General features: G+C 41.9%; 1 pseudogene; it reads right to left on the bottom strand.

Moving 5' to 3' along the window:
* Positions 1–23,977, bottom strand: part of LOC139320701 (cytoplasmic polyadenylation element-binding protein 2-like) — a 45,403-nt pseudogene extending 21,426 nt beyond the window's left edge.
* Between the last annotated feature and the right edge of the window lie 3,274 nt (positions 23,978–27,251).

Below are 27,251 nucleotides of genomic sequence, written 5' to 3' on the forward strand. Positions count from 1 at the left end.
AACGCGACCAATGCCGTTTCTGTGCTGTACCCGGGCCTGAAGCCGGACTGGAACGGATCTAGATAGACGGTTTCATCCAGGTACTGCGGGAGCTGTCGCGCAACCACACTCTCAACAACCTTCGCCAAGAAGCGAAGGTTGGAAACTGGACGATAATTTGCTAAAACAGCTGGGTCCAGAGAGGGCTTCTTGAGGAGGGGCCTCACCACCGCCTCTTTCAGGGCGGGAGGCAAGAACCCCTCACTCAAGGAAGCATTTATAATCCTCTGGAGCCAGCCTCGTGTAACCTCCCGGGTAGCCAGCACCAACCAGGAGGGACACGGGTCCAATAAACATGTGGTTGCGTTCAACCTCCCCAGCATCCTGTCCACGTCCTCGGGAGTCACAGGGTCAAACTCATCCCAGATAACCGTCTCAAGACAGACCTCGGACAACCCGCCTGTACCTACCCAGTCAGAGTCCAAGCCTTCCCGAATTTGAGCGACTTTATCGTGCAGATAATGCGCAAAATCCTCAGCACGACCTTGCAAGGGGTCTTCCCGCGCTCCCAGATGGAGAAGGGAGCGAGTCACCCTAAACAAGGCAGCTGGGCGATTTTCTGCCGACGCGATAAGAGCGGAAAAGTAATTACACTTCGCCGCCTTTATCGCCACTAAGTAGGTCTTGATATAAGACCTCACTAGTGTATGGTCAGATTCGGAGCGACTGGCCCTCCAACCACTCTCTAGGCGTCTTTTCCGGCGTTTCATCCCCCTCAGCTCCTCGGAGAACCAAGGAGCTGGGCAGATTCAGCGCCGGGTCAGAGGCCGCAAAGGCACGACCCGATCTAAAGCACCAGCGGCCACCCTATCCCAGGCGGCCACCAGGTCTTCCGTCGAGTCGCGCGCCAGAGTCTCAGGAAATGGCCCAAGCTCCATTCGGAACCTATCAGGATCCATCAGGCGCCTGGGGCGGAACCACCTGATTGGTTCCGCCTCCCTGCGGTGGGGCATAGCGGTCAGGAAGTCAAGTCTAAGGAGAGAATGGTCTGACCATGACAAGGGTTCAATAACTATATCCCCTGTATCTAAGCCATTCAACCACTGACCAGAGACGAAAACCAAGTCCAGCGTGTTTCCTCCTATTTTGTGTTAAGATTCGTCTATCTATGAGAGCAGGTTTCCAAATAGTAGGCAGACGTGAAGTGTCATCACGTTTATTCATGCAATATGGTCTTTTCTCTATTTCAATGGCCTCTCTGATTATTCTGCCATTGAGATGTTCTATTTTTGCAACTGTTTTTGTGTTATTAAAATTAATATTATGTCCTGTTGTATTTATGTGTTGAACTAATGATGATGTGTGTTCTTGCTTTTGTATTGAGTTTTTGTGTTCCTCGATGCGCACACTCATTCTTCTGTTGGTCTGTCCAATGTATGTTAATGGGCAGGAAGCACACGGGATTTCGTATATGCCTTGATCTTCTAATTCTATTTTGTCCTTAGGGTTTCTCAGAATGGACGATATCTTTCTATCTGTGCAAAATATGGTTTTGATGTTGTGTCTATGCAGTACTTTGTTATTTTATCTGTTGTTCCTCGTATATAGGGCAAGATGTAACGCTCTCTACATGGGGCTCCCCCTGAGGAGCACCCGGAGGCTCCAGCTGGTGCAGAATGCGGCCGCGCGGGTGATTATGGGAGCGACGTGGCGCTCCCACGTAACACCTCTCCTGCGCGAGCTGCATTGGCTCCCGGTGGTCTTCCGGGTGCGCTTTAAGGTGTTGGTTCTCATCTTTAAAGCGCTCCATGGCTTAGGGCCAGGGTATTTGCGAGACCGCCTGCTGCTACCGATAACCTCCCACCGGCCAATACGCTCTCACAGAGAGGGCCTCCTCGGGGTGCCGTCGGTCAGGCAATGCCGGCTGGCGGCCCCCAGGGGGCGAGCCTTCTCTGTGGGGGCACCCGCCCTGTGGAATGAGCTGCCTCCTGGAATATGATTGATCCCGGACCTCCGGACCTTCCGTAAAGCCCTGAAGACGTTTTTATTTCATCAAGCCGGCCTAGCCTAAATGGTTTTTTAATTGGGATTTTAAATTTTATGGATTTGGGGTTTTAAATTTGGGTAGCCAATGATTTAATTCTTTTAATTATCTTAACTTTTGCATTTGTATGTTTTTTAATTTTGGCTGTTCACCGCCCTGAGTCCCTTCTGGGAGAAGGGCGGTATACAAATTAAATTAATAAATAAATAAATAAATAAATAAATAAGATGGCTTTCCCATTGTTTTGTTCCTCTTGTTGTTTTTTCTTCTGTCTAGGTGTTGCATGTTGGATCATACCTGGTGGAGAAAAACCGACCATACACCCGAAGCCAAGCCAATATAAACACAAACTGAGACTCCCAACCAATCAGAATAAAAAGGTGGAGCCATCCCACACTACCAGCACCAGATTTGAAATAGTAACGGCAGTTACAGCAAAAGACCCTTCACATAAGCCTGATGATGGCAGATGAGATTCTGTCGAAACGTCGCTTCTACCCTTTTAGGGATATGTTCACAATTACACGGGAAGAAACCCGAAATATTAACTGCGCGCGCGCGCACGCGCACACACACACACACACACACACACACACACACATATATATGTATGTATATATATATATACATATATATATATTTATATATATATACATATATATATATTTATTCCTTTTATATATTTATATATTTTATAATATATATATTATATATATTGTATAATCTTTTTTCTCACAATGCTAGGTATTATTCTCACCAGGTATTACCCACTACTAGCATTTGAACTCAGAGACAAGGTTCAAGGTAATCTCTTTCACTGGGCGTTGAATGTGTGAGTTTATATAATAGAATCAGGCATGGACATGTACCTATTAGACATAAACAGAAGCTGCACTAGTAATCTTTATGGAAGCTATGGATATTTTAACTCTTTCCATAATTATCTTTGTTCCAATTAAAAATAAAAGAAAGACTATACAATATTAGGAGTATATTATTTATATAATTCCTACAGCAAGAGTAATATAAAACTCATTGTGGAGTGCTTAAAATAAGCTAGGTTCTTACATTCATTGGAAAGAATGCAGAGGGAGCATAAATTAAACCCAGAGAAATATAGAGACTGGCATATAAGGTAACTTTGTTTGAACTCAATGGTAAAAGCAAATAAACCAACTCTAGAGATATATAAGCAAGTTGCCCTGAACCAGTTATATTGTCAGTACATAAATAACCACAGACATACAGACATACAGACAAAGACGGAAAACAAAGGCATACCTTTCCTTCTTTAGAAAAAGAAAAGACCAGATAGAGAAATATCCTCATTACCAACTAAGGTTGCCTATGTTCTTCAGGAGGGAAGAGTGATCAGCTGTCTGCTAAATTTCAATGGAAAGGAAAACCACCACCATAGGGGTTTCCCTGGTGGCTCTCAATTTTTCCTTCAGAACTTCCAAACTTTTCCATATAATGATGTAGCACTGATTTGTGTTATCAGAGATAATGTAAAACAGGGCAATGATTTTTTCCGCTATCAACCCAAGGAAGCAGCTGTAATCCTAGATGTTCCTGCTTTCTTTAAACAGGTGATTGATATTGTTGGAAGAAACATACTTCTGGGTTCTGCTCCAAGTGGGGAAACAGACACTGGAAACATGGAGACTGCTTGGAAAGATGGTTTAATGGTGGACAGGATCACATGGCTTGAGTTCCTGAACAGAAAAGGGCAGATACAGTAAATCCTCGGGTTTTTATGCTCTCTCTGGCTCTGCATTTCTTGGGGCCCCAAAAGAGTATCCTGATTGGTTGTCAGACTCCCAGGGGGTGGGGGCCTTGCTGGCTGATGGTCACATGTGCTTCCCAGGTCACATGTGGTGAGTTTCTGCTGCTATTGTGTAGAGGGCTAATCCTATCTTTGGCAATTCCTACTATGGCTCTGCCTGAAGGAGGCAGATCTTTGTTATGTAGAATAGACTGGCCCAGGCCTTAATGGCCCATTGACAAAGGGTGGGGGGGCAGGAAGGTGGGAGCTGCTTTGTCTGTAAAATATGCTTCTTATATTTCTCATCCAGGGAAATATAATATTCTGCCTTTTTCATATTTCCTAAAATATTTCACTCTTCCAGGAAAGGGGTGGGTGCTAACTTCCTACAATATGATCTGAGTGCTCTGCAAAGTGTAGGCACTGAAACCGAAAGGTTCAGGAAGGTCTATTCAGAAATTTAGAATAGGATGAGTTAATGCTAACTCATTTCCATTCTTTTCAGTTTGGGCATCTTCTTTAAGAATTATCTAATTTGGAAACAACCAAAGAGGGAGAGATTTTCTAACAGTATCCAGTATCTTCATGGTTACACAGTTGCTATGTAAGTTTAATTATTCCTATTTAGGGAAAGAATTGATAGAGAGTCCTATTGGCTACAGACTGGAAAGCCCCAGGAAGGGCTTGCCTGTTGGCCCACAACAGGTACTTTGGTGGCAGCCTTAACTATCAAGTATAACTAGTAAGCAGAACTAGAATAGAGTAAAAGGAGATTCCAGTAAAGGAACTACGCTACCCCTTCTGGCCCAGTGGTTGTCACCATGCCTAATACTTGTTCCAAGAGCGGACATAAGAACAGTGGGGTGGGGGTTGCTGGTGCCTATAGATCTGGGGAATGTTGCTGCACCTCATGATATAGCTACCCATTTTATTTCATGGCAGAATGAAGATTCTGATTAAAATAAAAGTCAACTGTTATGTATTTAACATGTGTGTGTGTGCTGTGTATACAGACACATTTTGTAGTTTATATGTGACTATTATTCTATATTGTAAAAATACCAATATCTTGACAAATCAAAATTTTAATCTGTCTCCAATTTCCAATTATTTAAAATTAATTTAGATTTTGTTATAGATAATTTTTATTAGATTATATATTATTTTAATTTATATGGTATCTGTCCCAATACAGATTATAACATGCCTTTGGTATGACTTTAACTTCAAAAAAGCAGACCTTTTTTGGCATTTATTAAGGCATACTTTTAAAACAAATCTGGTTTAAGTAAGGGACAACTATGGATTTTAGAATCTCAGAAATTTAGAATTGTGATTCTGAATAACAATAATACTGCAAGACTTGATGTAAAGACAATTTTGAGATGTAAGTTAAAAATAATGTAATTGAATGAGAAGGAATCTGGTTTCTATTGAACAGTAATTTTGATAATAAAGATTTAGACAGAAAACTTGTCTTATTGTTTACATTGCCTTCCTTCATTGCAGTCCTTTGAAAGTATTTTTGCTTTTGACCCCTTAGCAGTTCTCCCCTCTGATATAAGAAACAGTGGCTTTTTTGAGGCTAGTTCACAAATGGAAACCAGCCACTTATTTTATCCAAGCTATTATTTAAAGTGTGAAATTACAGATGATAATTAACTATACAAATGTAACCAGTAAACCTTTTCTATAGCATTTGCTGACATTTTTCTGCTCCTACTACAAAGGTAGAAACTGTTGAAGCAGCCCCCATGGCGTGTCTTTGTACATACCTGGACAAAGGAGAAACAGTGATGAAAAAAAAATCTGAACTAACTCTGAATCAATTTCCAAAAAATACCTTTAGGTGGAAAGTAGGATTTGCTTTCTGCTTTGTGAGGCCAGTCAACCACCAGAGGTCCAAATGTTCGGAAACTGGCAGTTATTTCATCTAAAATATTAGGGGTGGGTGGTGGGTGGGTGGAAGGGAAATGCAGTTATTGTTCTAGCTTGTAGTTCTTGTCTTAGTATATATATACTGTACACACACACACACACACACACACACACACTGTATATAAATACAATGCTGATAAAATATTTCCCAGTATCTAAAAAAAAAAAAAAACCCTAGAGTTTTGCAAACATTCTTGACCAGGTACAATGTTTTGTTTTCCTTAATGTTTTAAGGAATAAAGGAATAAAGAAGAATGAGATATAAGTAAGTGTGCAATTTACAGAAAAGAAAGGAGAAAAGGAATATAGTAAAAACAGCCAAGTAAGAGCTGGAGTACTAGATGCTATTTAAAATATGTAATGTGGTAGAAAGAAATGCTTAATTGTTTAGTAAATACAATGCTATTGACAGTCTAGGAAACTATTAAAATAATATTATATTAAAACATTTAGCTCAATAAAATGTAGAAGTATAACAAAGAGCCTTGATAGTACATTGGTTTAAGCACCCTGTTATTAACACAGCTGCCTGCAATTTACTGCTGGTTCGAATCTCTCCAAGGCTCAAGGTTGACTCAGCCTTCCATCCTTTCTAAGGTAGGTGAAATGAGGACCCAGTTTGTGGGGGCAATAAGCTGACTTTGTATAAATATACAAAAGTATGAAGGCTATTGCTTAACGCATTGTAAGCCGCCCTGAGTCTCCGGAGAAGGGCGGCATATAAATCAAATTAAAAAAAAAATAAAAAAATAAAAATAAAAATAAATAAATAAATAAAAAATAAATAAATAATAAATAATAAAATTCTACCTAGAATACTGTTAAAATAATTGATGGTGCTTACTTATTATCTACGCAATAATGTAGAATTATACAAGAGGAGGAGAGAGAAAGAAAAGGGAAAAAAAATAAAATGGTTTAATGACCTTGAATTATCAAGTTGAATCTGCAGTTCACTGTTACCTATTTTTAACTGCTATAGTGACAAATATTGGCTAATGTCACAATTTTAGTCTGAAAGAAAGTAGTAGGTATAGAAATAATCCATTCTCCTCAGCCTAAAGGGAATTGTTGTTTCCAAAATCCTGGCAGACAAGGCAGTAAAGGAAAACATATTCAATGATCTTGATTGTCTCAGAGTGGCAAGGCCATGTAAACTGGGGTACAAGAATGGTGTACCTGCAGGCTTCCGGTGGCTCCGCCGACGCCGAAAGACGCTCCCTTGTGAACACCAGCCCCAGGACTCCGTTAGAGCCGCTAGAAGAGCGAAAATCAGCTGTTCAGCGGCTTGAAAACTTTCCCCCTGGGAGAAGGGGGGAAAGAGAGCTGACGGGGCGGGTAGAGCTCCCCAAAAGCCCCAGGTTTCTTTTTAAATCTGGGGCTTAAAGGGTGAGAGCTCCCTGGGAAGCCCGCCATTGCTCCGGACCTGGGACGTTTCTGCTTCAAGCAGAACTAGGAGGCATGACCACCCCAGCAATTCAACTTAAAAGAAAAAAATTTTGGACTTGAAAGCTGGCAGAGCAAATACAGGAGAAACTAAAGTGGCAAGTACTGAACTTTAACTCCGAAGAATCTATCACTTCTCCCTTGATAGTGGAGACAGCAGCCATATGTGGGTTATGTTCATTGGTCAAATGTGGACTGAGCCTGTCAATTAATTATTAAATCCCGCCCCTATTCCTAGGGATTCCGCTTTTTTGCTCAGTCGTCAGACTGGACAGTTGTGTGGAAAGTGAGCTCTATCTGCTTTTCAGCGTTAGAGTGTTATTTCTGCTTAATTTCTTTAGTTCTTTTATCTACTGTATGTTTTAATTTAATTCACCTGTACCTCAGGAGATTCTTAGGCCATCTGAGAATTTTTTTCTATTTCAACATCAAAGAAAACATCGTTACAACTGGTCAGTTATTCATTTCCTTGGAGCATCCGCTCCCTTAAGGGGGCGGGGGGTATAATTTCTCCTTTATCAGCAGAAGCTATTTAAAACATAATAAATCAATTGTGGAGTCTAGCGCTCCCCTTGTCATAGCTAATTTAATCTGATTACAAGTGGAGTTTTCGCGCTCCCTCAGGCTAACCGCTTGTCGGTCACTGAACAAGAAAATAGCTTCATGTATTGCCTCTCAAAGCTCCTCATCAAAGACCTTAATTGTTTCAGCTTTTAAGTTGCGGCTACAAATTTAGCCGAATAAAGGAGGCTCACAGTTTAGCGCTGACTTACGGCTTCAAATTTAGCTGAAAGAGGAGATTCACGCTCCCAATCATCATTAAAGACCTTAATCAGTTTCTGCTGTTTAACGTTAAATTGCGCTGACAGTTTAGCCGGAAAGAGGAGTCTCAAGATATAGCGCTGAGTTGCAGCTCTAAAATTAGCCGAAAGAGGAGCCTCATGATTTAGCGCTCCCAATATCACCATCAAATACCTTGATTGGTTTTATCTAATTAGCGCTGAGTTGTGGTTATTATTTTAACCTGAAAGAGGAGCTTCATGTTTTAGCGCTCCCAATATTACCAGCAAAGACCTTAATTGGTTTTATCTAATCAGTGCTGAGTTGCAGTTATTATTTTAACCGGAAAGAAGAGCTGCATGATTTAGCCCTGAGTTGTGGCTTCAAACTAAACTGAGAGTGGAGATTCACGCTCCCATTATTAATTAAATCCTCTTCTGATCTTACGGCTACAATTTAACATAAAAGAGAAAGACTTACGCTCCCAAGAGCAATTAAATCCTTGTTTATTTCTATAAGTATTTAGAATTAATTTAATGGTTTAAACTGTTTGGAATTTTAATCTACCTTACAGTTGAGCCTCGCGCTCACATTGACAGTTGAGCCAGTTGCCTTTTGAATACTGGCAATAACTCAAGTTCCATTCAGGAGAATTTTCAGCCTATTAGGCTGTTACAGTGAGTTTTTTCTGTGAAGCCAATTGATTACTGACACAGTTATAATTTTACAGTTATCTGAGTTCATTAAACATATTAGCTATTCTTAATTTCAAACTATTGGAGAAATATTGAACAAAATCCTTCCTTTAAGTAACTTACTGGTTACAGATTGTTACTACATTCCAATTTATTATTATGCCTAAAGCCATCTCAAAATCCAAACATGGCCGGAAGGCCACAGTAAGAGAGCAATCACAGGCTTCATTTAGGGAGGATCAAAAACAAAAGGAATGTGTACTTCCTATGCGTACAAATGCAAAATATTCCTTAGTGACTCCCAATGTTACCATCAGTCAGGACAAGACTGTTAAAAAGTTAAGTAAAAGAAATGATACTGATTCTAAGGTTTCTAAAAACAGAGTTTCTTCTGATGAACCTAGACAGGAAACATCTAATACACCAGACCAAATGTCTTTAAAAGATTACCATATGTCAATTCAATCATCTGAAGTTTGGGGTTCTAATCCCATCATGGGTTCAACATCTAATGTGGAGTCTAGCGCTCCCATACTCTCAGCGCTTAATGCACCTGAATCCTCAGTTTCTATCCAAACTTCTAATGAAGTGGACCAGACTCGAAACCAAGCACAAATCAATTGGCGCACAGAGGACATTCAACATATGATTAATATGGCAGTACAACAATCATTATCGGAACATATGTATTCTGCTGATAGGCAGGTTTCTGGTCTTTTAGAGCATCCAAATATTTCTGATCCTCTAGATTCATTTAATATGGATGATGCTATTTCACTAACAGGTTCAGATTCTCCAGAGGTTTCTTGTGTCAATGATCATTCAGTTCCAACAGGGTTAGAAACACAGGAACCGGAACTTTTGGAGGATGAAGGTTTACCTCCTGATCAACCTGCCTTCACAGGCATTTTTCCCCAGTCTCTTTTTAAATCGCTTTTATTTAAAGCAGTTAATACAGCCCAATTGGGCTCAACATCTCAACCAGAGCCTAAATCAACTGCTTCTTCGTTAGATCCTTTGTTTGCTCAACAGTCTAAGCCTGTGACGACCATTCCAATTCCTCCACTCTTTCTGGAGGTCATTCAAAAACAATGGTTTAATCCCTCTGCAGCTCCAGTTCCATCTGCTACAGACAAAAATAATTTCATTGTATCTTCTGATCTGGATACCTTGTTACAAACACCTTATGTAGATACTCCTGTGGCAGCTTTAATATCATCCTCCTCTATTCCAGGAGATCCAGAAGAAGGTCTTCGACCTGAGGAGTGTAGATCAGATCAGATCCTTCAAAGGGCACATCTTGGAGCGGCATGGGCCATCAAATCGGCAACCACAGCATCCTTTTTTAATAGAACAACTCTCCTGTGGCTGCGTCAATTGCAGGACAAAATTTCTTCTGAGGATTCCAGATTAAAACAGGACCTCAATAAAATTGTAGCAGCAGTTCAATTTTCGGCTGATGCCACTTTACATGCTACCCGGTTTGCAGCTAGATCTCTGGCCTCTTCAATTGTGGCTCGCCGCTTAGTGTGGTTACGTCACTGGCAGGCCGATGCTAGACATAAATGGCGTCTGCTTCCATACCGTTTTCAGGCACAAAATTATTTGGGGATCAGTTAGACAAGTTTCTTATAGAAACCAAAGATAAACGGAAGATACTACCTAATGTTTTTCGCAGAGGAGAAACCCGTTTTTCCCCATATAATGCCCGTCCTCAATTTAGATCTTCGGAAAGGGGATCTGGATCATCTCGTAACAAGGGTAATTACTACCCACTCCCTTACATTTCTAGACAAAAAAATTTTCAAGAGAGACCACCCAGGGGAAGAAATTTTAGTTCTCGCCGGCCCTTTCGAGGGGGAGGGGGTCGTTCCTTCCGACGCCGTCGTTAATGCTGCTAGGGAGCCTCCCATTGGCGGAAGATTGGGCCTTTTCGCCAGAGCTTGGGAGGACACTACTTCAGATCGTTGGGTCTTGGCCTCCATCAAATCAGGTCTGGCTATTGAATTTTTTTCTACCCCTCCGTTGACTTTTATTTGCTGTTCCATCTTTCAGATAGCTGAACAAAGAAAACTTATGGAATTGGCAATTAAACACCTTTTATTAATCAACACCATTCAAAGAGTCCCTCGTCATCAGGAAAGACAGGGGTTCTATTCTCGGGTCTTTCTAGTACCTAAGTCATCGGGTGGGTGGAGACCTATTCTAGACCTTAAACGATTGAACCAATTTGTAATTTATAGAAGGTTCAAAATGCAATCTTTACGATCAATTCTAGACGGCATACGGAGGGGCGATCTCCTCTCTTCAATAGATCTTACGGAGGCTTATCTCCATATTCCAATTTGTATTTCCCATAGAAAATATCTACGTTTTTGTTATGCTGGTGTTCACTACCAGTACAGAGCCTTACCTTTTGGCCTTTCTTCTGCTCCTAGGAGCTTCACAAAAATTTTGGCAGCCTTAGCAGCTAATCTCAGACTTCAAAAAATTCGTCTTCAATGTTATTTGGATGACATTCTCATTATGTCATCTTCCCATCAGCAAGCTAAGGTCGATCTCGCTCTCACAATACAGTCATTAGCATCACATGATTTTTCTGTTAATGTGAAGAAAAGCCATCTGGAACCCTCGACCAGAATCCTCCATCTGGGGGCTATAATTGATACAATAGAATGTAAAGTTTTCCTTTCCTCTGATAGACAATCCGGGCTGAGATCATTAATAACTAAAGTCATGAAGGATAAACGAGCTTCTCCTTTATTCCTTTCTAAATTATTGGGTAAAATGGTATCTACCATTTCTATTGTTCCCTGGGCCAGATTACATTTTAGAGACCTCCAATGGTTTCTCTTACCTTTTCAGAGGTCAGGCAAGGGATCGTCTTCAACCACAATCAAAATTCCAAGAGAGGTACTCATTTCCCTTCGTTGGTGGCAATCTCCGGCAATTTCCAAAGGCTGCCTATTCCTGCAACCTCAATACGTGATAGTGACGACAGATGTCAGCAAATCAGGTTGGGGAGCTCACTGTGGAACACAAGGAACTTGGTCGACCTAGGAATCAACCTGCAGTATAAATTGGTTGGAGCTTCGGGCAATTTACTTAGCATTGAGAAATTTTCTAAATCTGGTGAGAGAAACTCATGTGTTGGTCCTCACCGACAATACATCGGCCAAAGCCCATGTGAATCGTCAGGGAGGTACCAGGTCAAAATCTTTGATGCGAGAAGCGAGAAAGATAGGTATTTGGGCAGAGCAAAATCTGATTTCATTGAAAGCAGATCATATTTCAGGAAAAGCAAACGTGACTGCAGACTGGTTGAGTCGTCAACAAATAGATCACGGGGAGTGGAGCCTCCATCCACTATTATTCCAAATGATATCGAAACGTTTCGGAATACCAGAAGTAGATCTGTTTGCCTCCCATCAGAATACCAAGTTACCTCGCTTCTTCTCACGTTTCCAATCTCAACATGCAGAAGCTGTGGATGCTCTACGCTCCCTTTGGCCACAAGGTCTGTTGTACGCCTTTCCACCGATTCCTCTAATTCCGAGGGTAATTCGGAAGCTAATACTGGAAAGGGCGGAAATCATTCTAATAGTGCCACATTGGCCAAGAAGGTCTTGGTTTGCAGACCTCATGAACTTATCAGTGACTCCTCCTTGGAGGATTCCATGCATCACAAATTGTCTCAGCCAGGGCTCAATCACACATCCGGATCCACAATGGCTACAGATGACCGCATGGAGGTTGAGCGGGATGCTCTTCAGCGAAAATACATTCCATCTCCAATAATTAAAACCATGCAGGCATCTAGGAGGCCATCAACACAAAGAATTTATTCAGCAACTTGGCGCACATTTACATCTTGGTGTGAGACTCAAGGTTTTTCTGCTCTTCAAGCTTCTGTTTTGCAGCTACTGATGTTTTTACAGGCTGGTTTAGAAAAAGGACTTTCTCCAAACACTCTAAAGAGACAGATGGCTGCTATCTCATCTATCCTGTCATATAATTCAAATAATTCATTATCACAAGATCCCATGATTCATCGTTTCCTCAGAGGAGCTACTAACCTCTGTCCACCAGTAATTCATCAATTTCCTTCTTGGGAACTTTCAATTGTGTTAGACTCACTTATGGGTTCACCGTATAAACCAATAGAATCTACCAGTTTACGACTATTGTCAGAAAAAGTTGTTTTTCTAGTCGCGATTACTTCAGCGCGACGTATTTCAGAACTTGCAGCATTGTCGGTCCGAGATGATTTATGTGTATTCCATGTAGATAGAGTGGTCCTCAGATTGGATCCTACATTTATACCTAAAATTAACTCTTCCTTTCATCGTTTGCAGGAAATTATTTTACCAGATTTTTATTCCTCACCTTCCAATCCATTGGAAAACAAATTACACATGTTGGATGTCAGACGGGCACTGCAGTTATACATCCAGAGGACGGCGGATATTCGTAGGACAGAGTCAATGTTCATTTCCTATCTTCCGTCTTCATTAGGAAATAAGGTATCTTCTTCGACGTTAGGTCGATGGATTCGAACAACGATTAAGATGGCATATGAACTGCGATCTTTGCCTCCTCCTATCAAGGTGACAGCTCATTCCACTAGAAGTGCTGCAACTACAGCTGCTTGGGCATCTAAAGTTTCATTGTCTGAAATATGCAGAGCAGCTACTTGGACCTCTCCTTCTCCATTTGTTAAGCACTATAAATTAGATAAATTTGCCTCTGCAGAGGCTGAGTTTGGGAGAAGAGTATTACAAGGTGTTGAGGTCAGGGAGGAGTTTTAGGCCCAGACTGTTCCCACCCATTGGGATAGTGAACTTGGGTATGTCCCACATATGGCTGCTGTCTCCACTATCAAGGGAGAAGGGGACGTTGGCTTTGCCTGATACGCCCCTTCTCGTTGAGTGGAGACAGCAGCCAGTCCCACCCAGTATCAGTCTGGGTACTAAGAGTAAAATTTATCTAACAGTTTATTTATAATTCTACTTTCCACACTTAGAGTCTGTCTTCCTCCTTCACCAAAGCGGAATCCCTAGGAATAGGGGCGGGATTTAATAATTAATTGACAGGCTCAGTCCACATTTGACCAATGAGCATAACCCACATATGGCTGCTGTCTCCACTCAACGAGAAGGGGCGTATCAGGCAAAGCCAACGTCCCCTTCCCTCTGATTTTCTATGGGAGAATGGGAAAGTAAGATGGCGTTTGATTCTAACGAGGGTGTGGAGAAGTGAAAGTTAGTTACCAAGTATCATGTGGTGCTGAAAGCCCCTGTTTAAAAGAAGAGGATTTTATTTTAAAAGGACTTTTATTTAAAAAGACTGGTACCATTTAAGGACTGGAATAATTGATTTAGATGTTGGAAAAGTATAAAGTGAAAGTCTTATTAGGGGGGGGAAAATGGCTGGCTTTTTTGAAAGTGATGAAGGCTCACCATTACATACATCAGTAAATACATAAATACTGACTGTGGATCTCTTTGAAGAAATTTTAGAATCATTTACCTCCGCGTTTGTGGAAAGAATGGAAGGGCTTTTCAAGAAGGACTTTACACAAATTCGAAACAAAGATACAAGTGAAGATATTGTATTGTTCCAGTTGCCAAACAACAAGGAGTTGCTGAAGGAGGAGGTGGACGAAATAACTCAGTTTAGTGTGCCTTTGGAAAATGAAATGGAGGTTTTTCAAATTAAGAAGGAAAGGCAGAGAGGAAACAATGAGAGACATTTCTTCAGAGGCTTTGACACAGACAACTGGAAAATTGTCAGGAGGCGTTGGGATTTCTTATATAAGAAGGAAGATTCGAAGTGGAACTTTACAACTTTTTTACAAAAATGGATTCCCAATCGCAGTTAAAGAGGTGTTTTTACTGAAAGGAATTACTTTGCGAAGAGAACAGGATTGTAAGGTTCAGCAACTTCAGTTAAAAATCCAAGAACTTATAAAAATAAAAGAAGGCGGAGGAAAAAGATTGAAGCAAAAGGTTCGCAAAAAAGTCAGGAAAAAATGGAGAAGGAAAAATTACAATCCACTTTTTTGGGGAGGATAGTAATAGTGAAAAAGAATGATTATACCTGTATAAGTTATATTATAGGGAAAATGAATGATTTACCTATATTTAGGGACATGATTTGTTTTGAAAAGTTACATTAAATAATGTTATGGTTGAATTGTTATGAATTGGTGAAGAATTTATATAAGTTTATGGGTTAAAAGAAAAATATTGTGGATGTAAAAATTATGGACAGTATAGATCATTCAATATAAGTTTATGGGTTAGAAGAAGGATATTACTTAAACTTTTATATGTTGTTTTAAATTACATTAATACCATATTAAAGAATGCTTTGTTGAAGAATAAATATAAACTTGTGGGGTATAAGGAAAATATAAATGGTGCAAGGGTTGAGGGAAGGTTTTTGACAATATTTTATATGGATATTAAACAGTGAAGATGTTATTTGATTATACGTAGAGGATTTGTAGAGAATACAATGAATAAGTTTATGTAAAACTACTAAGCAAGGAATGTTTTCAAGAAGAATTAATATAAGTTTATGGGGTAAAAAGTAAAAATAAGGTTTTTACAATATATTTTATTTGAGATTGGTTAAAATATTTTGTTAAGGTATTAATGTATATAAGGGTTGGAGATCTGATGTTTAACTGTAGAAGACTTGCTTATTATTGAAGAATGGACAAGAACGAAGTTGGATTGATTACTTTCAAGCAATAATTGGCTTAAATAGTTATATTTAGATATGAACAAGGGGAGTTAAAGTGCATGAGGGAGATAAATCTATAGATAGTTAGCTTATGTTTTTTTTTATGTTTGTTAAATGCTATACCCTGTATTTGCTCTGGGAAGTCAAGGGGGGGTGGGAGGGTTGGGGCAGGGGGGTGGGAGGAGAGGGGGGAAAATACGTGTAAACTTTTTAAAAAACTTTTCAATAAAAAAAAAAGAATGGTGTACCTGCTATATAGAAGCACCAATGTGACCACATTATATCTAGCCTTGAAAAACCATTTCCTCAACATAGAGGAAATGAGAATGGACCAGATATTTGCTGATCTAATAGAATTCCAGAGCTCTGAGAGACTAAGCTGATTTCAGATTGGTATTCAATATCACTCAATCTTTTCAGCTGTAACTTTTTGGCTTGAGCATCATCCAAAGCTATCTGGGAATCTGCAGGCAATCCAGCAGTTTGTGGTTTCTGCTCTACTGCATAAAACATCATATTATAGGGCTTGAGTATGTCTTCTCTGCTAAAATATTGAGGCTTGTGAATAGGAAGATAGAAAGTTGAAGAGAGAAAAGCCCAATTTGAATAGCCCCAATCTTGTTTCAGTCTGGTTCCATTTTTAAATTCTGTGGGTCTCTCTAACTTAAAAGATATAGGTTACTACTAGCTATTCAGAATATTAATCTATTATAAACAACATTTATTTAAATTTAACTGATCCTGTTTTAAACCAAATATGAGCCCTTTACAGGCCCTGGATTGAAAACTTTAAATGATTGATAACTACTATCATTTTTCTAAGGTTTAGGTGGGCTTTTGGCTAAGCTATTTCCCTGTGATATGAGGAAAGCACAATTATAAGAAATAATTCTATTAAAATTGTAATGAAACAGGAAAACAGTAACCAATCTTTTAAAAACTTACTAAGACACGTCTTCTTAACTTCCAGAATTTTTCCCATAGTGACAGGGTATGATATCTTGTTGAGAATGGCCAAGTTTTCTGGCAAATTAATTGTCAGTGACTGGTCCTCCAATCTTTCCAGATTCTCCTTTCCACTTTCTTTCTTTAACAAGTGTTGCTTGTTAAAGGGCAGTTTCATCATATCTTGTTTTTCAGATAATTTATCTCTCATTTTTATCTTCTCCCATTTATCACAAAAATGATTTAAGGGTGAGCTACTAAAAAGCAATTATCTAAAACGTCTAAAATGACTATGACAACTGAGTACAGTGCCTTTATTCTAGAAACTTCACCCAATAACAGAAAAAACATGAGTACTTTTCTCAACATTGTATCACATACATTCTTGCACAATCCAGTCTTTATTTCAATTGAGTTTACTAGAGCTTATTAAATCACATATAGCTAAGTGATTTTTTTTCTCAACTCTCAGTTGAAATCTATGCATATTTATTCAGAAGTAAAACTGACAGGGTTCAGTGAAACTTTCTGAAATCTCAACTCCTCAATGACTTATTTTGCCTCCACAGCTAATTGAGATGGTTCTATCTAACCTTTAACATGTCAGGCAACTCACCTTCATTAATGTCTGGAGGAAGACCACCAACAAACACCTTTCGAGAGAAATGTTCTATCCGTTCTCCATTTTGATGTGCAGGATAACAGGTAGGTGAATTCAATACACCAACTTGGTCACTATGACCATCATCTAGTAAACCATCATCTATAGGAAAGAGGGAAGAATGACCTGGGAAAGAAAAGGAAGGAAAATGTAAAATATTCTATGGGTAAAGAAGTCTTCATGAAGTCTATGGGTAAAGAAGTAAAGAAGTCTTCACTCAAATCTGCCAAAAGCCCACAAATTGTCAAAAGAAGACTAATTAAAGTCACCACTAAAATGAAAAACAAATATGAAAGCACAAGAGAAATTAACTGCAAAAGCATAGGTCTCATTCTGGTTTGGCCTCTCTGGGACTGCTATGGGAAGAATGTATTTGGTTTCATACATTAAGTACACTCATTGAAACCTTTTTTCAACATATTTCAACATATATTTGACCTTCATTTCAACAATATTAAAGGATATAGTATAAAAAATATCATGCACCATTTGCATTTTGTAGTCAATTGTGTAATTTAAATAAACCTAATACAAATTGCACCTATAAACAGCTCCACATCATCCAACTATAACCAGGCATCGCTCAGATTATCTTCATGAGAGTTGTCTCCCATTACCTGACACCTTCTGCTCTGAAGGGTTCTGTAGAAAAGCATCCCTGGACATTAGCAGCAAGAAGACTATCTTGACCTTGATCTTCTGAAAAATTATTCCAGAACGAGAGGGCTATGTGAAGAATCCTTGAGAATCCAGAAGGGCAGAAATCCCAGAAGACTGGAGAAGAGCAAATGTCATTCTCTTGGACAATCCCTTCCAACTCTTAGTGTCTTTCAAGCCAAGGAAAAGAATATCTAATTTTTTTCTACTGTTTTTGCTTAATGATAACTCACAAGACAATACACTATATCTTTGGTCTTTTATGAGGATAAAGGGAAAATATAGATACTATATAATTAACTATAACGTAAAAAGTATGTGACTAAAAACTAAAGTGACTATAGAGCTTAAAAGAAAAGAGCTGTAAGTCTCCTGTAAATAAACTGTAGAATAAACTAATATAGAAATAAACTGTAATTATAATATTCAAGCATTTTATATTATGTAGTGAGATTAGAATAGAACAAAAAGTTGTCACTTTAAATGTACACTAATCAGCATACATTAAAATAAAATTGCATTCAGCTCTCAAAAGATAACTATTATGCATATACCAACATGCACACACATACATAACACAGAGAAACATCACAGTCTAGTTTGAATATATACATATATATGGCAAAAAAAAAAAAAGAATCCTACAAGTTTACAAGATGGATGGCATAAGGAACAAAGCTGTTACAGAATCTAGTAGTCCTGCTATAGATACTTTGAAATTTCCTCACAGAGAGGAGCAACAGAAATAGATTGTGAAGTAGGTGTGTGGGATCTCTAACAATGTTTTAAGCTCTAAACACATAGCGCTTATAAGCAATATCCTGAATAATGGGAAGTGAGCTTCCTATAGTCTTCTCAGTTCTCCCTAGCACTCTCTGTATGGACCAACTGTCTGAGACACTGCTGCAGGGGTGAAATGCTATCAGTTCGCTCTGGTTCGGGTGAACCGGTAGTGATAAAAACTACCGGTTCAAGCAAATGGGTAGTAAAAAATACTTTAAAAGTAAAAAAAAGTTCCGACGATCACAGCTGTGCCGCACAATCGTCAGAATCTTTTTTAAAAAAACTTTTAAAAAGCATTTTTTTTACATCTATTCGCTCGAACCGGCCCAGGCTCTGGAGGGGATGGAGAAGGAGTGTGGACCCTCACCCAGCACATGGTACCCACCTCCCAGCAGAGGGCCTGACCTATTTCCTGGAGGCAGGACCAAGCCCATGGTATGACGGGGGGAGCCCCACAGGCCAGGAGAACACATGCCACCCAAGACCACCACTCCACCCACAAGGGCCTAGTTTGGGCACCGTGGAGGGCAGGACAGGGCTCTGAGGCAGGACAACCAGACTCTACTCCCAGCCTGGCCATTGGTGGCCCATGGACTGGGCCCTATGGGACGATGGGACCCACGAGCCATGTGAGCCTCATTTGACGGCAGCCCGGACAGGGTAGCCCTATTTTTGGGACAAGTGATTGACCATCTCGATAAGTACAGCCATCTATATACTTCCTAGTGGGCCATGGTAATGGCGGTGGCTGCCGTTATGGAGGGTGCGGCGGCCAACTGGGTCACTGACTTATATAGCGACCATGCTGGGGAACTAGGAGATATAGGCCTGTTCCTCTCAGCCATGCAGGAGTGGTTTGAGGATAACAGCTGAAGGTGAACTGTTGGCATCCAAACAACGAGGTAGGCCATTGGCCGAATACATAAAAGAATTCTGAAGGTTGTCAGGAAAAGTGAGGGGCTGGCCGGAGCAGTTTATGGTACATCAATTCAAGGCTGGGCTTGAATTACACAAGCCTGTGTAACACGTGGTCTACCACCCCGACTTGCGGCATGGGTCCAGGCCGCCACCAAGATCAATGTGGAATTCTGGAAAGATGATCGGACAAGAGCGGATTGGCCTGCAGGGGGTCGGAGACCACCGGACCACCCCCTCCCAATGTCACGACCATCAGACCCGATGCTAGCTATGCCTTCCACAACCGCACCAGGGAAACCTGGCCCCACACAAGCCCCGATTATCTGTTTCTAGTGCATGAAACCAGGTCATTGTGTGTTGGACTGCTCCGAGGTGGATCCTAAAACATCGACTGGAACACCAGGGCCCCAGTAGAGCACTGCTAGAAAGAGCATAAGGATAATGCCGGAGAGGGGGGCACAACAAACAAGCCATCCCATTTCCAATCGAACCAGCATGAACCCAACCAAAGGGGAGACCACCAGTGGAAGCGATGATGAGGGGGAAGCCGACCCCATGGTAAGGAAAGCCATCAAACCATTCCTCATTTTGGTGGTTTTGGCAGCAGGATGCCAGCGCAAGAGCAAAGCCCTAGTAGATTCAGGCTGCACCCATTGTCTAATGAGCACAGCTGCAGCAAAGAGTATAGGGGTGGGAATATGCAGGCTAAAACACCCCATCTGTTTTGAATAGATGGATGGGTCTTTGTTAGGAGGCCAATTAGCAACCCACATCACGGAACCACTAACCTTGGAGGTAGGGCCCCATCAGGAATGTATCCATTTCATAGTAGTTCCCAGGATCACAGAAGAAATCGTGCTGGGTCTAGCCTGGCTCAATAACTGGAGTCCGATGGTCTGGTGGGGAGGGGGATGTAGGCATCTGAGGATAGGGGTAGGACCTGTCCCGCCCCCACATGAGCAACACCCCGAGGGGATAGGGAGCACCCAACCAGCAGATAAGTACCCCAAGAAGCCAGTCGGGCTCCCTGAGGTGTATGATGATGTAAGCGAGGTTTGTAGTGAACAAGAGTGTGACAATTTACCACCCCACCATGCTACTGATTGTGTTATTGAAATCCTACTGGGGCAGCCCTACCAAAACCAAAAATGTATTTGATGACCCCTCCCCCCCCAGGAACTAACGGAGATGAGGGCATACATAGAAAATAACTTAAAATGGGGCTTTATACAGCCAGAGGAGGGCTGTGTCTATGAGTTGATTTTAGGGAAATCAACACTGTCTGTGTGGAGCATATGTATCCCCTTCCATTAATGAAGGATATGCTGGCCCGCTTGGCGGAGGGTAGGGTCTTTACAAAGTTGGATCTCTGAAAGACATATTACAGGGTCCAGGTTAGGTGATGTGGTCCGCCAGTAGCCTGCGGAGCTGGCAGGGGAGTCAGACAGCGATGAGGCTGAGGAAGAACATGGGGCAGTCCTGGAGACTGGGGAAGGTTCGGATGAGGGCTCTGCGTCGAAGACAGAGAAGGAGCCAGGGCCATCGAGGAGTGATGTGCAGACTTTGGAGCCTCCAGAGGGTGACAGTAGAGAGGCAGAGGAACAGGAGCCTCTTCCTAGTGCATGTATGAGAAGAGCTGCCAGAAGGCAGGAGCAGCTAAAGCAGAGAGGACGACTTGGGAGTAAGGCCAAGAGATGATTGGCCCCTCCTATAAGGCTTAAAAGACAAGCAACGGCTCTTGGCCTCTTTACCAGAAAACAACCATTGAGAGATTTGCTTTGTGTGTGGATGTATTTCTTTGTCAGTGTCTTCTGTTCCTGAACTGTTGCCATGAAAAGCCTTTGGCAGTTTGCCTAATTATTCCAAGGTCAGAGATAAACTGAAGGTGTTTTGAGGATTTTGCTTTCATTTAATTTGGAATAAGCTGAGAATGAGTTAATTCTCAGCCGTTTTAATAAAATCTGTTTGTTTTTGGAACTGTTTTGCATTTAATATTAACTACATGGGCCTGGGTCACAACATTAGGCCTGGCGATGAGTGGAAGACAGCATTTAACTGCCCGCTGGGAAGTTATCAATTCAGGGTGATGCCATTCGGCCTACAAGGAGCACCCGCTGTATTCATGCAATTTATCAATGAAGTTTTACAGGACCATCTATACAGTGGTGTGCTCATGTACCTGAATGACATATTGATTTACACCAAAACCCTGGAAGAACACGTCATCTTAGTACACCAGGTCCTAAGCAAAGTGTTAGTTGCTAAACTGTACATCAAATTGTCAAAATGCAGGTTCCATAAGTCGCAGTTAGACTATTTGGGATTCTGCATTTCTCCAAGGGGTGTAGAGATGGGCCCCATGAAAGTAAAGGCCGTTTTGGACTGGCAAGCCCCAAGGACACAAAAACAACTGCAAAGCTTCTTGGGGTTTGCAAACTTTTACCATCAGTTCATCCCGTCCTTTGCTCGTGTGGCTCTTCCATTAACGGATCTTTTGAGAACCAAACAATTAGTCCAAAAACCATGTCTGGGTCACCTGGTACAGTAGACATTGGCTTGTCAACAAGCGTTCAAACACCTGAAAGCGCTGTTTGCAAGGGAGCTGATACTAAAACATCTGGATTCCACCAAGCCATTTGTGGTGCAGGCAGACGCCAGCGACATAGCAGTGGTGGCAGTTCTTTTGCAAGCAACAAGCAGGGAAAGCTGCAACCATGTGCATATATCTCCCACAAGTTGAATGAGACTGAACGCAAATGGGCCATATGAGAGAAGGAGGCTGTTGCAGTTTGGTGGGTATTGCTGATGCAGAGACACCTTTTGGAGGGGGGTGGCTTACCATTCGAGGTCTGCACGGACCATAAAAATCTGGAGGTTCTCCAAACCCTACATAAGCTCTCACCCAAGCAGGTCAGATGGGCGTTATATTTCAGGCGCTTTAACTTTTAGCTGAAATATATCCCTGGTAGGAGAAACTTCCTGGTGGATGCCTTATCCCATATGCCACAATATGCCAGTGACCGTGAGGAGGTAGTGCAGGCCATAATTCCAGCTTTGCTGCCTGAGGATAGTCGAACATAACAGGCGGGGGCCACCGCTCGGTCAAAACCCCATCCAACCAAGATAACCAAAGACGTTCAGAAAGCCCTTCTGATGGATGAGTGGTTCCAGGCCAATCAAAACACCCTCAGTCACAGGACTGGGTTGGCCTGGAAAGGAACCAAGGTCTATGTGCCTAAAAGTCTCCAGATGGAGGTGCTGCAATGGTGTCATGATGTCTGAGCGGCCGCCCACTTTGGTTTTCTCAAAACATTACATTTGACTAACCGTCAGTTCTATTGGCCCAAACTCAAGAAGGATATCTAAGAATATGTGCGCAGTTGCGTGACCTGTGCCACAATGAAGAAACAGCCAGGCAAACCTGCTGGCCTCCTACAACCCATGGCATCTCCTCTTAGGCCATGGGAGGAGATAGCCATGGACTTCATTGTGGACTTACCGGCCAGTCAGGGAAACACGGTGATCTGGATGGTCATCGACCTTTTCTCAAAACAAGCCCACTTTGTGGCTTGTTCAGATTCAGGGTTGCCTTCAGCCAGGAAATTGGCTAAGCTTTTCATTGCACATATTTAACAGTTACACGGGGTACCACAAATGATTGTGTCTGACCGGGGGGTTCAATTTACCACCACGTTTTGGCGTAAATTCCTGGCCATGATAGGGTCATCTCAGGGTCTTAGCTCGGTGCTACCAATGGAGCAGCTGAAAGAGCCAATGCCATGGTGGAGTGATACATCTGGTGCTACGTTAAACACCAGCAAACAGACTGGGTGGACTTGATCCCCTTCGCTGAGGTGGCGTATAACAACGTCATCCATAGTAGCACCGGATTCACCCCTTTCCAGGTAGCTACTGGGACTGAGTTTATACCTATACCTGAGTGCCCCCAAGAAAAGCCAGAGCATCTAGGGCTACAGGAATGGGTATCACGTATGCAACGTACATGGGAGAAAGTCAGGGAGGCCCTGCAGAAAGTGAGGGAAAAATACAAATCCCAAGCTGACAAAAAAAGACGATCCCAAACCCCCTTTCATGTCAGCCAAAAAGTATACCTATCCACGAAGTACCTGAATCTGAATGTGCCCTCCAAAAAGCTCGCACCCAAATACATTGGACCATTTCCAATAGTAAAAATCATAAACCTTGTTGCTGTTAGGCTAAAGCTCCTATCTTTATTGGGGAGGACACATCCATGTAGCCTGCTACATCCACTCAGGACGTCCACGTTAATGGGGAACCCCCCTCCTCCCCCTCCCCTATTGATGGGGGAAACCATCATTATGAGGTGGAAGAAATCCTGGATGCTCATTTGCACTGGGACTGTCTGCAATACCTTGTACTATGGAAGGGGTACCTGCTAGCGGAAGCATCCTGGGTACCCTTCCAGGACATTAACGTGGAGCAGTTATGTACTAGGTTCCACTGAAAATACCCGATCAAACCAGGGGAGGTGACACGGGCCCCACACCCAACCTAACTGTGGATTTTGTCTTCCAGATGCCATCCTCGTGGTAGGGGAGCTGCATGTCAGCTGCACTGCGGTTCGGGGATGCCATTCAGGCGGGACCGGGGAGCTCACTTACTGACCCGGCAACACCTAGGAGTGTGTCCAGCTAACCGGCCTAGCCATCCAGAACTCACCTATGTAGGACCAAGCCTTGGCTGGTGTGAGGAGCTGAGTAACCGGATGGAGCTAAAGCCTGAAAACTAAAGCACTGGTGTGGGTTAGCTATGCTAGGATGGATGAGGGTTAGCCAGGAAGGAGTTGCAAGTGGAGCATGTGATGGGGTAGGGCCAAGGGGTGGGGTCATGGGTGGAGCACAGGAGTCCTTAAAAAGATGGTGGGGGGCATTGCGCATTAGCGCTGACAATATCTCACTTTGTAAATGGTGATTGTTGAAATGTGCTGGAGTGCCTGATAAAGACCTCAACACCTAGGATCCTGGTTGTCTGGAGTGTTATTTCACAGTGCCATTCCGGAACCTGATAGGCAGGACATAATTGCAAACTTAATCTTTTTCTTCTATTCCTTTATTTATTTATTGGCCACCCATCTTACCATAAGGTAACTCTGGGTAGTTTACAGACATAAAAATACATCCACATTAAAATAAGAGTAAATTAAAACCAAGATTGAAATCAAGGATTTATAGGCAGGGACAGAAAGGATGGTGGGATCTGTTGTTACTCAATCAACCACCTCCACTGTGTTGTCTTTCCAAGTCAACTGGCAGAGACAGGTCTTTAGGCCCTTATGAAAAGATAGGACACTTGTGCCAACCTCACATTGGGGGGCAAGATGTTTCAGAGGGCAGGAGCAACAACAGAGAAGGCCCTCCTCCTGGACCGCACAATCTGTAATAATTGGGCTGATAGGACCCACAGCATGCCTTCTCTGCTAGCATGAGTAGGACAAGGCAATCTCAGTGCGGTGAGATGGTCCCTCAAGTAACCTGGACCCATGCTATGAAGGGCTTTAAACACCTTGAATTGCACCTGGAAGCAGACTGGCAACCAATGCAGCTCACAGAGCAGTGGTGTTACAGGGGCCATTCCTGTCTCCCCAACCACCCACACTGCCACACTCTGCACCAGCTTTAGCCTCCGAATGTTCAAGGGTAGTCCTATGTAGAACACATTACAACAGTCTAACTGTGAGATGACTAGGGACTGAACAACTGAGCACAGGGAGTTCTGATCCAGGAAAAGTTGCAACTGGTGCATAACATGAAATTATGCAAATGCTCTCCTAGCTGCAACTGCCAACTGCTCCTCAAGCAGGAGTCATGAGTCCAAGTGAACCCCCAAGTTGAGGACCAAATCTGTCTGGGGCAATGCCACCCCATCCAGAGTCAAAGATAACGAAGTCCTGCACCCCAGGGCCCTGTGTACCCAGAGACATTCAGTTTTGCCAGGGTTCAGTCAAAGTTTGTTGTCTGCCACCCAGGCCCCCACAGCCTCCAGACACTGAGAGAGGGCAGTTACAGCATCACTTGGGTCCAGGGGTGAAATTTACTTACCTTCCCTACTGGTTTGCCAATGTGTGCGCACTGCACACGTGCTCGCTCTGCTTGCACACGCCATCGTCTACACATACACAAAGCCTTCTGCGCATGCAGAGGCTTAAAATGTTGCAAAAAAATGACGTGATGACATCCACATGGGTAGGCAGAGCCTCCTGCAGCCACTGCTACCAGTTCGCCCGAGCCGGATAGAACTGGATGGATTTCACCCCTGCTTGGGTGAAATCCATCCAGTGTAGATGGATGTAGAGTGTAGAGATATAGAATTATACTTCTGCTAACTGCCATCTTAGCTTCAGGAGGACTTGAGAAAAAATATTTTGCAAATGAAAATGAACAGAGTTCTATGAATTTTTGATGTAGTCCACCAGCAACTTGCCAATATGGCAAGTTGAAAACATGCACACCTATGCTTAGTCCTTTAGATACAGGAAATTTTGTTTTTAATATTTCAGGTCCTCCTTATCATGAAATGTGATAACCTTACCATCAATTATGTAACTTTGAAAAAAAATCAAAATGATAGTTATAAATCTACAAATTCCCAAGAGCCAGTTTGAAATTTTCAGATTATTAAACAAATGGAATCTAAATCCAACCATTATGGATTTCTTTCCTTCTATTCACTTCCTATTAAGCTATTTTTCTATACAGATAGTCCTCAACTTTTGGGCTCAATTGAGCCCAAATTTTTTGTTGCTAAGTGAAACATTTGATAAGTGAACTTTGCCCCATTTTATGACCATTTGTGCCATAGCTGTTAAGTGATTTACTGCAGTTGTTAAGTTAGTAACATGATTGTTAAATGAATCCGGCTTCCCCATTGAGTTTGCTTGTAAGAAGGTCACAATAGGTGATCACATGACTTCGAGATATAAGCCAGTTGTCAAGTGTCTGAATTTTGATCATGTAACTATGGGATACTGCAGCGGTCATAAGTGTGAACAATGGTCATGAGACACTTTTTTCAGTGGTGTTGTAACATTGAATGATCACTAAATGAACTGTTGTAAATCGAGGATTACCTTTATAATCCAGGCATCTGACTAAGAAGCACCTCTGTCTTGTCAAACAACCATTAAAGAAAAAAATTAAATCTTTGAATTCAAACACTATCTATCACAGTGTTTTTTAACCTTGGTAACTTCAAGATGTGTGGACTTCAAATCCCAGAATTCCCCAGCCAATATGCTGGCTGGGGATTTCAGGGAGTTGTCAGGCGTGCCTCCATTCAAAACTCAACAAAGAAAACCCCCAACTCCATATTTGTAGAGAAGAGGTACTTTTACTGAGTTTGAAATGATAGCAATGAAAGAAAAGCAAGATCTGAAGCAAAAGGCGCAAAAGTTACATATTGAAAGTATCCCCAAATCCCTCCCCCCAAGGACCCATGCTGAATGTCAAATCCCCAATCAATATGGTGTCATGTGGGGCACATCTTCAGGTGTTTTTGCCCATCTGGTATTCCGGGATGATTGACCTTGACTGGGTATAAACAAGTCCATTCAGCTGCGCAGTAGAACATGAGAGCAATCCTCCCTATTCATTGACACAGGCCATCTCTCTCCAGCTCAGTTCCCCACCCAAATGCCAATCTTCCCCCCTCCCCATTACTATGACAGCTGTTAGCAAGCAAGCATCATAGAGACTGACAGGAGATGAAATCCACACATCTTAAAATTACCAAGGTTGAAAAATATTGCCTTATTACATCAGACTAGCGCTTTGCTGTCTATAAACTCTTTATATGAATCCTGGTAAATAAATGAAAACAGTTTAGAGCAGGGGTCCTCAAACTACAGCCCAC

This window comes from Pituophis catenifer, unplaced genomic scaffold, assembly GCF_029215685.1.
Source record: "Pituophis catenifer annectens isolate HBS135680 unplaced genomic scaffold, rPitCat1.0.hap2 SCAF_8, whole genome shotgun sequence".
Lineage (NCBI taxonomy): Eukaryota > Metazoa > Chordata > Lepidosauria > Squamata > Colubridae > Pituophis > Pituophis catenifer.